The sequence below is a fragment of the Lagopus muta genome, chromosome 1, assembly GCF_023343835.1.
Source record: "Lagopus muta isolate bLagMut1 chromosome 1, bLagMut1 primary, whole genome shotgun sequence".
Lineage (NCBI taxonomy): Eukaryota > Metazoa > Chordata > Aves > Galliformes > Phasianidae > Lagopus > Lagopus muta.
This window is the reverse complement of record NC_064433.1, coordinates 49478154-49492536: the sequence shown is the minus strand read 5'-3', so window position 1 is coordinate 49492536 and position 14383 is coordinate 49478154.

Here is a 14383-nt window from a genome sequence, read left to right as displayed (position 1 = left end):
CGGCGGCAGTGCCCTGATAGCGCAACTAAAGTTCAATTCCCCACATAAGAGGCTGTTCCGAGAAACCATCCCATAAAATCCAGCCAGAGAAAATACAAGCGGAAAAAGAGGCACCTCCTCTGCTGCTCTAGAAGTCATTTACAGATCACATTACACTGCAGGGATCCATCGGGGCTAATCTTCCTTGCTTACAGGTGTGGCATGCCAACAGTTTGGTTGATAGGATGGGAGGGAATGGCCTCAAGTTGCACCAGAGGAGGACCGGTTGGATATGAGGAAAAATTTCTTCTCTGAATGAGTGGCACAGGCAGCCTGGGGGAGGTGGTGGAGTCACCGTCCCTGGAGGTGTTCCAGAACTGCATGGATGTGCCACTGAGGCACATGGTAGTGGGCACAGTGGGTATGGGCTGATGGCTGGGCCAGGTGATCTTAGAGGCCTTTTCCAACCGTAATTATTCTGTGATTCTTAAATGGTGAATGAGAAGAAGACTGAATTGGTCTCTTTCTTTTGGAGGTCTCTTCAAAATTTGAAGAAAAAATAATATCAAGTGAGGGTTTGCTACCAGCATGACTGCTATATGTTCTGCACGTTCATCAGAGTGAGTGTGCGCAACACCACAGCTCATCCTGAATCGCAGAATCTTAGGGGTTGGAAGGGACTTCTGGGGCTCATCGAGTCCAACCCCCTGCCAAAGCACATTCTGTACAGTAGGTTGCACAGGAACTTGAAGCCTTTTGCCACTGCTTGGCAGAGATACAAATTCAAGGCATGTGTGGCAGCAATCAGCTATCTGGCATTGCATAGCTCTACCACTCACCACTGTGATGGCAGCTATTTGCCTCTTACTGGATGGAGATGGCCTGCAGAAAACAGTGGCTGTGATTTCATCAGAGCAGGTGAGTCATTCTATCAGCTTGCTGCTGCCCTGCAGTTAGCCGTACCCTCGCTTTCTGGTGAGTGAATGCACTGAGTGAGCTCAGCATGGACAACCTAGGCAGGCCCAGAGCCAGTGCAGGGTGAGTGGTGGGAATGCACAACCAGAAGGGGAAAGAGGAAGCCAGGGCCTCTGCTGCTGGCAGCCAGTGTGATTAAATCACCTTATCCGAGGCTGCAGACTCAGCAAAACAACTCACTTGGCATAATACCTTTGCATGAATAGGGAATCTTCCTTTCAAAGGTTCTTCAGGAGATATGGATGGGAAGGAAAGGGGAGAAAGACCTCAGATCTGCAGCAAATGGTGCATCCTACACCTCCTTCATGGAAGCTCTCCTACAGGCTTCTCATTCAAACAGCAAAGCAATGACAGTTTACTATTTCTTGGACTGTAAATTAAAGCAGAAAAAAGAATCCTAACATGTTCATGCTAGTACGAGTCTCAATCATTCATGCTATTATCATTGTTAGCTCTGTTAGGGAACAGAATAATAGCAAGAGGCATCTTGTTACCCTGTGAAATAGCTAAATTAGTGCCACTTGCTGCTGATGCTTCTCTCTCCAGGCGGGGTGCAGCTATCAGTCGTGTTTATCAGGTTGGAGAGTATCACAGCAGTGTTACGAGCTTAACTCCCCAGCATCAGCTGACCAAAATGATAGTTGTGTGTTCTCATTTTAGCTGTGTGCGCCTTGGAGAGCACAGGTATTTCACAAGCACTTACACAGCAGAATATGTGCTGGAGCAGCAGTGGTAAACATCTTGAATTTAGGACTCTAAAAGAAAACCAGGTTAGGCTTCAAGACACATACAGCTTTGCACTGACTTTAGAGAAATTCTGACGAAAATAAAGCATATCTATTTAAAAGAGAAGGCACATAACCACCTGAACAGTGTAGCAAGCTTCCTGGGGCTCTCCACTGCTGTCTCCAACTCTTGAAGTGTTTCAAATCAGCAGTGAAAGGGCTTGCTGCAAGGTTTGCTGAGTGAAACATGCTGGCCTTGGTTATGGAAACCTAGAGAACATGGTGATGGGTGTCCCTTCAATCCTCTGAAGCCTTCAGATCCATCAGAGAATTGAAGGCCAGCCACTAGGACAAAAGGTGCCATTACTGACAAAAGGCTGGGGCTGGTTATGAAGCCTGTTTTTCTCAAATGCTGGCTTCCTCAGGTCTAGGGGAAGCCATCTCTGAACACCAGCCTGTTTTTGTGTGAGCATGTGGCTGTGGTGCACGCAGTTCTCAGTGTGATGCTGGGAGGAGGAGGAGGACATTGAGGCAGGCAGTGGGACTGAGCTCTGGCTGAGTCAGTCACTGCTATGTAAGTCCGTGATGCTGTTCTGATTTTTACTGGCTGAGATTCTACCTCGTTATTCCAGAAAGAAATCATAATTTAATTTGATAAGATCTTCAGGTAGGGAGGCAAAGGGTGTGGGTAGTGATTTACTCCTCTTTGAAATTATAATTATCATCTTTCATCTATTTAAAGACTCTTCATATTTACCTATGTAAGGCAGTCTAATATGGTCAAAGCCTTGTGGTTTTCATTTCTCATGACTCAGACAAAGCTGACCACAGCTCTAAAACCCTTCTCAACATACTCATCATATTACATTTTATTGTTCCTACCTTCCCTATTTTTGCAGCCTCCAGCTTGTTGAAAAAGCTTGTTGCAGCAGTGGATTCTTTTCCCCCACCTTGTCTGCACAGGGAAAATGCGTCATTTTGGAAAAACAGCCAGCTTACTTAGAGCTAGTTCAGCCACGCTGTTGACTGTGACATGAGTGTTTTTCAGTAAGGAGTCAAGCCAAGCATCCTGTGCAGATGCAGGGAGCCCATGCAGTGGGAACTGAGGACAATACTTGGAGGTCTCATATAGGGTAAGTAACCTCCCAATGGAGTCAGTGAAGAGCAACTGTGTTGTACACACACAGAAATGATGATCCCATGTAAAGAAGAGCTAACTCATTAAGGAATACAGTGCCCAAAGAGGCTGAAGCCTAGCATACACAAGACACGTGTTCAAAAAGCATTAACCAAGACTGACTAGCTCATTTTTAACGCAGTGTCTTTCGTTCATGCAAACTTCAAATTTATGTTGAGCATCGTGTTACTTAGAGCGTGGGTGCAAAACTTTCTAATATGACATGTGCTGCTAATATAGACAGAGCTTGGCTGGCTCAGCACTGCAATCACAACAGCCTCGTATTTGCATCCTGCCACCGTCTCCTTTTGCACTCCTGCATTAGCTGGAAGCTCTTGTCTTCATTGTGGCCACTTCTAATTCCTTCGTCCTGCATTCCCAGCTCAAATGCTCCACTATAATCCTTAAATTCATTCTGTATTCTTCCTAAGCTTCCTCATCCCTATCACCTTCTTCCACGTCAGTGGATACGTCTGCTTTCCATGATATGTATTGTCCTTATACATATTAGCTTTTTAAGTTTTGCTTGTTAGTATTAAGTTTTGTTTGTTAGTATTATTACCAAGTTGCCATAAGCACTTGAGAATGCTAAATCCAGATCAAGATCCCACGAGGCTGGACTATGGCCAGGCCCCAGATCTCTTGCAGCTTCCAGCTTGAGATAAGAGGTGGACACAGGCAAGTAGACAGGAGTAGTGCAAGAAAGCAATGAGATAGGAATAAACATTTGCATAGAATCATTACGGTTGGAAAACACCACTAAGATCATCTTGTCCAACCATTATTTTGCCTCACCTTTTCAAGTTCTTGTTTGTAAGACAGGGCTAGTCTTCCGTCCCTGTTGGCACAGTGCATGGATGCTCAGGTCAGGAACTGGTCCAGAAGTTTGGCTCGCTCCTGTGATATGATTGATTGCAATTAAGAAGGATGGAGCTGAGAGTACCCCTGTAATGAGGGTATGCAGTATTAGTAGGCAGAATGCAGTGAAGTTTCAACCTTTGCACCAGTGTGTGTATCTGAGGAAGCAGCATCCTGTTCTGGATCGGTGGTAGAGCTCAGGCAGCATTAAGGAATTTAATAAGAATAGATTTAATAAGAAATTAAAAAATAAGTAATGTGTGCCAGCTAGGGGAAAGAAAAGCAACAACCAAAAAAGTTGCAATTGTTCTAAAGCACAGATTATGAAGTGTAGAAAACTGACAGGCAAAACTGAATACATCAGGGGCACAAACTTGAAAAAGCTAGAAAGAGATTTTAAGAAAATCTGGTATAGAAAAAAAATGCTTGATGATGTCTTTACTGATATGAAGAAGACATGGGGCCTTCTTTTAGTTCTTACAGAACAAGCATGTTTATTGAACTTGGTGAGCCTTGTCCTACCTATAGCTTTGTCCCCAGTCCACCCCAAAAGGAGCGAAAGGAAGAGGACACTGAAATAATTTGCCTGGAAGTAGCTATGCTGAGAAAGGATGTGATAGCTTCTGAAAATAAGACAGCTGAAGAGGGAAGATGATGGTGTTCACTGAATCATGATTCCTGAGTCTACGAGAGCCTCAGTGTCACGCTGAATGGAGGACAGTGAAATAATAGGGAGTCATAGTTATAGCGTTAGTTATGGTGGACCTCCCCTGCCTAAGTGGGAAATCCAATGTCTAAATATGCTCGAGGATCTGAACGTCTGAAGCAGAGCCCTCTGAACACAGCAAGTCATTGGAGCTTCTTCTGTGTGAGGAGTGCGTGGGGAGTAGTGTGTGGGGCTGCAGCAGAGCAGCCTGTTCCCATGGCAGAGGGGGGAGATCATAGAATCATTAAGATTGGAAAGACCACTAAGATAATTGAGTCCAACCATCAGCCCGTGCCTGTGACCGCTCTAGCCTACGTCACTCAGTGCAACATCTCTTTTCTTGAACACCTCCAGGGATGGTGACTCCAGGTCATGCAGGATGTGCTGGCACCGAGTGTTGATGCTCTGGAGCAACGTTAATTGCTCATGTCATCATTTTAGTTCTCTGACCTTCCCACTAATGTTTCCTCTGTATTCCTTTGGTTTTGTGTGTGTGGCTTCCTCTGGTCCAGGTCTCTTATCTTCCCATCATGACATTTTGATAGGCAGTAGGCCAAGTAGGGCTCAGCACTAAGAAGTAGTTAGCATCCAGATAGGTCAGGAGGGGGTTGTGCATGGCTGGGTTTTCCCAACTTCTTCTCAGAAACAAGCGTCAATAGAGTGAGGGCAGTGAAACTGCAAACACAAAATCAAACCACAGCGATGCTTCAGAATTATGTGAGGGCAAGGAGGAGCTCACCTTGCATATTTGCTCATTTGCTGGAAAGGGAAGTCATCAAATGCTGCCTAGGAACTGCAGAGCGTGCTGCAGAGAGCTCAGTGTTTGCTTCCTGCACCTCTCCTGTGCTGCACAAGGCCGATCTCATGGTCTGAAAAGTTTCCTTCTTGTGGATGCAGTTGTGTTCGGTGTCTTTCTCCCTTCCTACAGCAAACTTGCTGGTTCCTTATTTTCACTGTGGATTAATGGATAGGTAGACTACTGCGTGTATGCGTGTGTTTGTAGAAGTTGTAGTTAGTACCTGTTTAGATTTGCGGGTATGCGATCTTGTTAGGAGTTTCATAATTTCTCCTGGAGTTTCCTTATGTGTGAAATGGAGATAATAATACGTAATTACCTACCTTGCAGGGATGTTGTAAGGACAAATTAACCAATGCATGTGTGGGTGTTTGCAGATGAAAAGCATGATATTATGACTGAATATAATGATTGAATGTTGTAGAACAGAGTTTGTGTTTGTTATGCTGATTGAATATGAGACGAAAGTGCCTTGTGTGTGTTTATTTGTAGTGAAGTACCAAGTATTTGTGGAAGGTGGGAAACAGGAAGCTGAGTTTGGAGCAAGTGTCAAAAAGATGGTTAAATATAATCCTTACATGTTACTGACCTTCTTCTCTTCACTGAGGCTGATGCTGACAAGAGAGAAGGCAACAGAAAAACAAAAACAGGGCCAAGCTATAGAAGAAGGGAATTAAAATAAAATACAATTAAAGATCATGATCTCAAAGAACAACAATGCATAAACTCAATAGGAAAATAAAAGCTAGGGTAAATGAGGACAAGGGAGAGAAAAGAAACCTCAGGGATTCATGATGTGGGATTATCTCAGTACATAAAGTTATGAAAAGTAAACACCAATTTAAGAGACATCACAAACACTTGATGGAAAGCATATGCAGGAAAAGAAAAAGAGTGGAGTGGAAAGGAAGAAAGAAGATGTGCTTAATTATTTCTTGTTTTCGTTTCATTAAATGTAATGTCATCATTCTTCTATTTCTTATGCTTTGTTGAGAGGCACTTCTTTAGAAACCTTAAAGGTGGTGTCAAGTATTTCTGGCACTTTTTCCATGTGTTCCAGAAGCAGGTTGGTGAGGGTTAAGGTCTGGATGCTTTTGTCAGACTAAGAATGGTCCTGTCTGGTTTCATTTGGCTTCCATGACTTCTCTGGAAATTAATGGAACAAATTCATTTCCATCGACTCCAGTGAAGCTGTACCAGGAGTGAATCAGATCCATTCTCCCTGCTAAATGCATCTGTCTCTGCTGCCTTGTAAAGCTCTGATCCAAAATCTATTTCAGGTTAAACCCGGAAAACTTTGTGATTAAGCATATAGAAATAAAACCAAAGATTTTTATGATCCCTCACTGAGCATGGTATGTGGGTGTGTGAGCTACCTGGAGGACTGGTGAGGGCAGGTGGAACATGAGAAGGACAAAGGGGTAAAAAAACCACCATGCTGCAAAGCTCAAGGAACAGGCTGACATTCTTTGTGAACTGACCTGAGTTGGAATGGGAATCCGGAGCTGGAATGAGAATCATTGGCCAACATCTCTGTGGGGTCCTGTGGCCGGTTTCCCTTTGCTGCCTCTTTTTTTCCCTCTCATCCCTGCTCTCCAAATCCAGGATAGCTCCTGTTCTTCACCTGGTTCCTGTTTCACATCTCTTCCTCGCATCCCAACACTTATTTTAGGCTGACTCAACCTCACCTCAACATTCTGACCCAAATTAATCTTTTGTGTAATTCAACTGACTGAAATTGACGTAAATGAAGTTACATCAGAGCTGAAATTAGCCCAGTGTGACTAAAATAGCACCTGCCTTGTCTACCAAACCATTGCCTGTTCCTTCTCCACCTCCACCCGCATACCATGGTGTTAGTATTTCTTTCTTTCTCTTCCCCGTTCTCATTTTTCTGCCAAGAACAGGCTGTGCTATTGGTGGTCCTCTTCAACATCTGCTTCTGTTTCACCTCCACCTCAGAAGCTGTCAGGCTGTGTTAGAAGAGGTGCCTTGTCTGTGTCCTAGTCTTCTTCCAAGACCAATTGTTTTCCACCTTCCATTAGATTTTGCTGTCCTTCATGTTACAGATTAGCCTGGTTGCAGTGGGCGCCTTCACGTGCCTGTCGTACTGTCAGTCTTACTCCAAAAAAAATACAAGTCAATGAGCTGAGACTTGCAAAGGCAGCATAGCAGGATGGTGGCAGAGCTACAGATGTTAAACATCAAGCTTCCCTTTCTCTTGTATGATTACATTTCTGCCAACATAGCATTTCTTATCCTCTCTTACAGGCCTTATCTTTGGGCCCTTAACCTCATGCATGTTTTAACTTTCTCCTTCATTGTCTTTCTCATACGCTCTGATTTCTCTCAGCTTCCTCTTGCAAGGGGAGGCTTTCTCCTTTCCTCTTGGAAAACCCCTGGCTGCTTCTCTCTGGCTGATCCACGTTTTGTTTGGCAGTGTGCTCTGCCATTCCCAACTGGGTATCTCTCTGGGGCAAAGATTTATTCCATAATTGCACTAGCTTATTTATTACCATGGCATACACATTTGCAGTGTTACACAAACTGTAAAGGCTTCTAGTTCTAAAGGTCACCATTGGCATACCTTGTATTTACTTTCCCAACACAGCTGAGCTCAGAACAAAAGGGACCGGCAAGCCATTGAGAAGATGAAGGCAGGGAATCATCCTGATCTCACTAATTTACTAGGTCAGCATTCATAGTGCTGCAAACAAACAACCTAATGCAAACTCAGCCTGCTCCAGACAACTTAATTAATTCCTCTGCACTGCTGTGGATTCCCATGACAGTATATGGCTGCATATATACTGAAGCCTAGAGGGCATTTTTGTGCTGAACACCCAGAGCAGGAGCTATTTACCATTCTCAGTGTCAGGCTGGCCCAGTCTCATACGGGTACTTGTGTACAGCCCTTCTCATTCCTCTGCAGGTGTCAGAGCTGCTTCTAGTCTGGCACACTGAGTGTCAGCTGAAGCTTCCTGGGTGTGATGGACACAGGCTGTGACACTGCTCTGTCCTGATAGATAAGGCCAAAAGCTCCCAGGAGCTCTTCTGCAACTAATGCTCTTGGATAGAAAGGCCCTGTGCCACCCAGCTACCAAGGCCACCAGCACATCCCTCCTATTGCCTGCCACAGCATTACCCCAAGCATTGGCAAGAGTGATACTTGAGCTGTAATTTGCCGTTCACATTGCTCTGCAGTGTTGAAAGAGGATCACAGGGCTTACATGAGAGGATTAAATGACTCCACTACATCCCATATGCAACTTGCAGGAAGAGAATAAATTAAATGTTTGTGAAAAATGCAAAATGCTAAGCCATTAGTTGCAGCCCTTCCCAAGATCATCCGCTGTCTAATTGCATTTCCTGCCTTACTGTGGTCAATTTTCAGCATGGTGGGGGGGAAAAATCCAATCAGTGCTTCCTCTACTAATTGGCATCCTCAACACAGTGGATGTACAGCCATGAAGGCTGGGCTCTGTCATCCTGCCTGTCAGAGCAGAAGTATTCCAAGAGGGGCTGGGATCTGCCACAGGCTGTGTGCTTCCCCAGGGACGCAGCTGCCTCTCCAGCAGAAGGAAATAAAGACAGAAAGATGGGGAAGGAGAAGGTGTGGGGGTCTGAAAAGCAGAAACATGTTACTGAGCCAGCCTTGCTGGAAAAGCAAAAGGAAAAATGTCCATAGTCATTCTCGAGGTGAGATTTGTGAAAGATGCCACAAAAGGATGACAGGGCAAATATGAAAGAGCAGTTGAGGGAGATAGGTTAAACAAATGAATAAAGATCTGTGGATTCTCCATCCTCAGAAGAAAAGAGAGAAAAAAACACCACAGGCAAGCTCAGAGCTGTGGTTTATTTCTGCTACAGCTCCTTCTCTACCTCCCTTCCTCCTATGAGTTTCGCATGAGTGCCAATATGGTTACATTCTGCAGCCTCAAAGCAGGGTGTGACTTGGGGCAATCTGTCTGAAAACTGCTCCTTTGAAGAAAGGAATCTTAAATGTGATGACCAAAGTGTTGAGATATGAACAATGAGAATAGTTCATGAATCTGGATTCAATCAGAATCCATTTGATTATTTTTAAACCTGTAAGCCTGAAAGTAATAGGCTTTCTTAAGAAAGATGCCGCTTATTTTAAAATGAGCAGTGAGTTTTGATTAATTGAGTTGCAAAAGAAATGGATCTAAAAACAGTCACTGGAGGAACATAAGTGCATTAAGTGCATTTGGGTTTTGCTCTGGGAAGAATTCAAAACCAGATTCTTCTGTTGCTGCTGATCTGAAAAGACTGAAATTAAGTGTGACTTCACTTGCACTCACGCCATGACTTTGCTGGATGGAAACACTGAGGAGTGAACAGGAGGGAAGCATCCTGTGGATCTGCTGGCGCTTCTGGAGACTTTTAAGTTAAATAAGCATCAGAGGCCAACATGTCCTGACTACAAAAGGACGACTTCCAAACACACATCTTGATACCTAGCTTTTAATGAATAAGAAATCTGTTCATTCCGCCAACATCTCTGAGCCCACACTTCAGCCTTCTGCATCTCCTTTTGGAGTGGTCTGTTTTTTCTTTCCTGTGCTGCTCCCTTCATGCTGTTTTGCTTTTATTGTGAGGATCAATTTGCTTCCTACTTGTTTATTATTGCAGTTTAAGGATCACACATTTATTTCAAAGTATTCTAGTAATGATTAGCAGTCTAACAAATAATCTAATTGACAAGCCTAACAGTTTTATTCTTTCCTTCTCCTTACACAAAGCAGGATTTTTTTTGTTTGGTTTGCTTTATCTTGCTCTTTAAGCTTCCAGGACAACACTGTGGGCTCCTGGGCCTCATCTCAGCTACCTATATGTTATACTGTGCTATCCTCTACTGACTGTACAGATTTTTACTGAATTTGTTCATTCTTAGACAAATTATTTCTCTCTTGCATTCCTTCCAGTGACTCTCTTATCCTCCATACTGTACCCAAACATCTCCTTGCTATCAGCATGTAACTCCATCTAGCCAGCATCTTCTACCCCACTGAATCAGAGAATATCCCAAGCTGACCTGCAAGGACCACCAAGTCCAACTCCTGGCTCTACACAGGACCACTCCGAATCCATCTGAGAGTACTGTCCAGACACTTCTCAAAGTCTTGGGGCCATGACAATGGCTGTGGGGAGCCTGTTCCATGCCCAACCACTCTCTGGTACAGAACCTTTCCTAACACCCTACCTGGTCCCCCCCCGACAGCTCTACACCATTCCCTCATGTCCTGTTATTTGTGTTCCATTGTCTATAAAGTACACTCTGCTGTGAGAGTTACATCATTATAGCTGCATTAAGCATCCTGTTCAGACACTATGCCATTTATTCTCCAGTATTTCCTGAGATCTTCTCTTCAGAGCTTAACTCATTTGTGAAGGGACTTTACAGCTATCTGGCTCCTCCATCTCCTCCTCTTCTGTAAGAAGATGTAATGTAAGAGACAAATGTAAGAGACACCGCTGTTTTGGTTTTTTTTCTTCTGGTTGGTTGGTTGTGGGGGGTTTTAAGCTCTTCTTTGTACCATTTCTGTGAAACACAGCAATACTATCTTCATTTTACAGACAGGGATCTGAGGCACAACAGACGACCTGGCCAAAGCCCCTCTGTAGCTCAGCTGTGTTCTGAACTGAAACAAGGTATTTGCTTTTGCTTCTACAGCAGTTGAAAGATGAGGCAAGAGGCCTAGGCCAGCGTGATTTCTTACAGGAAACTGCCTCTAAGTGTCGCCCAGTAAATAGGAGCAGCCAGGGAAAACAGCTACAGGCCTTTCTGTGTGCTCAGTCAGCAAATACCTCGCTTCAAGAAATGAGCCCGCAAACACAGTTGCTCCTTTCTGCTCTCTTCAGAGGACTCTATACCTATTTACTTTCACATGGAAACAACAGCTGAAAGACTGAGTGGGAGGCCAGAAGCACTTGACTCAGTTGCGGCAGTTCTCCAATTCAGCAGCTACGTTTTTCTCCCTGAGGCAGTGTAATATGACAGAAAGGAAGCATCTGAAAGCATTTCTTCATCGTTTAGATTGCAGCCCTGTCACTGCTGCAGAGGTGACACACCTACCCTCCACTGCCTGCAGCTCTCCAGCTTGCTGGAGGGAGAACAGTGAAGGCAAATGCTTTTTCCTATTCACCCTGAAATCACCTTGTTTCAGAGTTTTGAGCTCTGCCAGCACGAGGATGTGACTAACACACCCATTCTTGGCCCAGGTTGGCAGCCCTTGCAAATGGAATTTCAGGCCTGGGACAGGCTTAGTGTGGCTGGCTGTGTGTGCAACGTCCTTCCCACGAACTCCTGGATGCTGCCTGCAAGATAACAGATCAGAAAGATGCAATCTGCACCAAGCCTTTGCAACTCTTGCTTTGGTGCCAGCCAGCACAGGTAAGGAGTGGTGTTTTAGCACAACCTATTTACTTACTATTCCTTTTTGAGACTGCAAAGTCATGTATCCCACATCCACTGAACTAGCCTCTTTTATTTGCAAAACTCATTTTTAACCAGTTGCCACTTTTAATGAAAAAGCTAAAAGGCAGTAGGGTTAACTAGGGATATTTTGGTAAATCATGTTGTTTTGTTTTGGAGGATCCCCTCTAACCCAAGCCATTCTATGATTCTGCACTCCCCTTCAGAAAACTCATAGAATGATTCTTTCTTTTTAATATTGGCCCATGTTTTTACTCCTATTTTGCACGTCAGTGTTGGCTGCTCTTGGGAGAAAGAAGAAGTAAAGGGGGTGAGGGGAAAGGCATTGAGATTTTATTCCCTAAGAACTGAGTACCCAAAGTTGTATAACAAGAGCCTGTAGCATTTTGTCACAAGCAAAACACCGCTGGGAGGTTTATCGACGACTATCTCATGAGATGGGCTATTTAAGGACTGAAATTACACAGGAAGGATGGGTAAGAGAGATGTATGGACGAGCACAGTTACAATTAATGCTAAATATAAGGTGTCATATCTTTATCTAAAGCACAACCTGCATTTGCTTGCAAAGGAAAGCAAAGCAATTAGGCCCAAGTAAGCAGAATATGCGTGGGAGGTGTTTGAAGGCAGTAGATTTAGAGCACTGTAATGGGGTTGGAGAGGGTTACAGTGAGAGGTAATATTTCCTGATAGGTTAGTTTACTTCCTTTGGAAAACGTTTTGGAACTCAACCAGAAAAGTCAGGTAGACCTTAACCGGGACTTGGCTGGAATGACACCCAAGCAGAGGTCAAAAGATAGACCCAAATCTGCCCAATCATAGGCACCCCCTTCAGTAAGTAATTCCCAGGAAAATAATAATAATAATAATAAATTAAAGTTCTAATATCTAATCAAAGGTCTGCTTGGATTCGCAGCAGCCTCAGCTGAATCCTAAAGCAGGCTTCCCCTTTTTCCCTTCTCTTGAGCCAATGCTAAGGTCAGAGTGGAAAACCTGAGCTGAAACAGTAATGAATCTCATCTAGAGTGGAAACTGGAATTCACTTGTCAGCCCCAGCCGGGCACAATTCCCCCTCCTTCTTTGCTATGTTTAGTCTCCAGTCCTGAAGGGCTGGGTTGTCTCTGGGACAGCGAGGGCAGTTTGTTTCCATGGTTCTTTTTGCCTGTCTTTTAGGTGAGGCTGTCAGCCAGAGGGTCAGGGTATATCAAAAGAGATTGAATCATCAGATTTTTTAAAACCTCATATGGAAAATACTCGTGTTTGGAATGTTTAGCTGGAAGAGCAGGTGGCGAGGGGGGACAACGACACCATGCGTGCATAGGAAAAGTGTCTCTCTCAGCTTTTGCACAGCTCCATGCCCCTATTTCTCATATCAACATAGAGACAACACTTTGTCTTGTAGAGTGAGAGATGGGGGCTAAACATGTCATCACAGCAAGCTGAAAATCTCTGTTGCTTTCACTTGGATGTGGGAAACATTCAATTGCTTTTAACATAAAACTAAGCATGCATTTGTGAACCCACTGTTGCTTTCATGTGGCAGCCTTAGCTGAACAGAAAATCTTACATTGTGCAGCTACAATTGAATAGAGCATCCCGGATTAAAGAGATTTTACTTAGCTCCACATGAAATTGCAGAGCTGACGGCAGCCTCTGGTGCAGAAGGAAAAAGTAGTTCAGTGAGTACTGACACTAACAAAGCAGAATCTCCTGTGTATTTGTATATTGTGGTTGATTGACTGGGGTGTCTAACATGGCATAAACTTCATTTGAAGCTTTTCATACAGTTCAGGAACTTATTAGCGTTCCAACTTTTATGGAATCTTTGAAGTCTAATAAGGCGTGAACCCTTAACGCAACTTTCCCTGTCAAGGGACTGTGATAGGGTTTATTTTTGCTATCAGGCTCTTTATTTTCACAAAACCTGTAGGGGTATAATTATGCCTCTGCCACCTTTATTTGAAATCAGCCAGTGGGTTCAGAAGTTAATAGAGATGGACAGACAAGCAGACAAATAGAGACGCCACTGCCACATAAGCCCTGTTTCCACGATAATCAATCTAAAGGAGCATATATTGAAATTGTATTTTTTAAGAGATTTGAAAGACACAGGAGTAGGCTCTGCAAAGTGCAATTTCAAATTTTAAGTGAATTCCATGACAGGAAAAGCTATCGATGACAGTCTGGAATGCCAAAACTCTCCCTTCCATTTTAAGGGAGAAAATCAGGGAAGAGCTACAGTGCTTCACCTCCTCCATGGATTTTTTTATAACAAACTGAGCACAGGTGATCGTTTACAGGGAGGAGACAAAGAGCAGATCCTCCAGCTCTATTCCTTCAGTTTGTGCATTTTGTGTATGTGAGCAATTAGGGCTAATCACATATGAAAAGCCCTGCAAATGCTTCTGAATGTTTTGTATATCACCACTGCCTTGCCTTTATACCCATTTCCTTGCACATCTCTGTCTGCGCTGTCCTTGGGCTACAATGGGGAAAGAAGTGCTTTTTATCCTTTGTGTATGCACTGCAAACCTCAATGGGGCCTGCATCTTGATTAGGGCCCCTAGCAACTATCACATACCACGCAAAATTAATCATTTAACATAACAGCCCCCAGTCTTTCAGCTGGGACACGTGTAGGGCTATTTATTCACACTCCCAGCCAGAGTCTTGGAGATGCGCAGTTTTATTCTCAGCTCTGACACCAGCC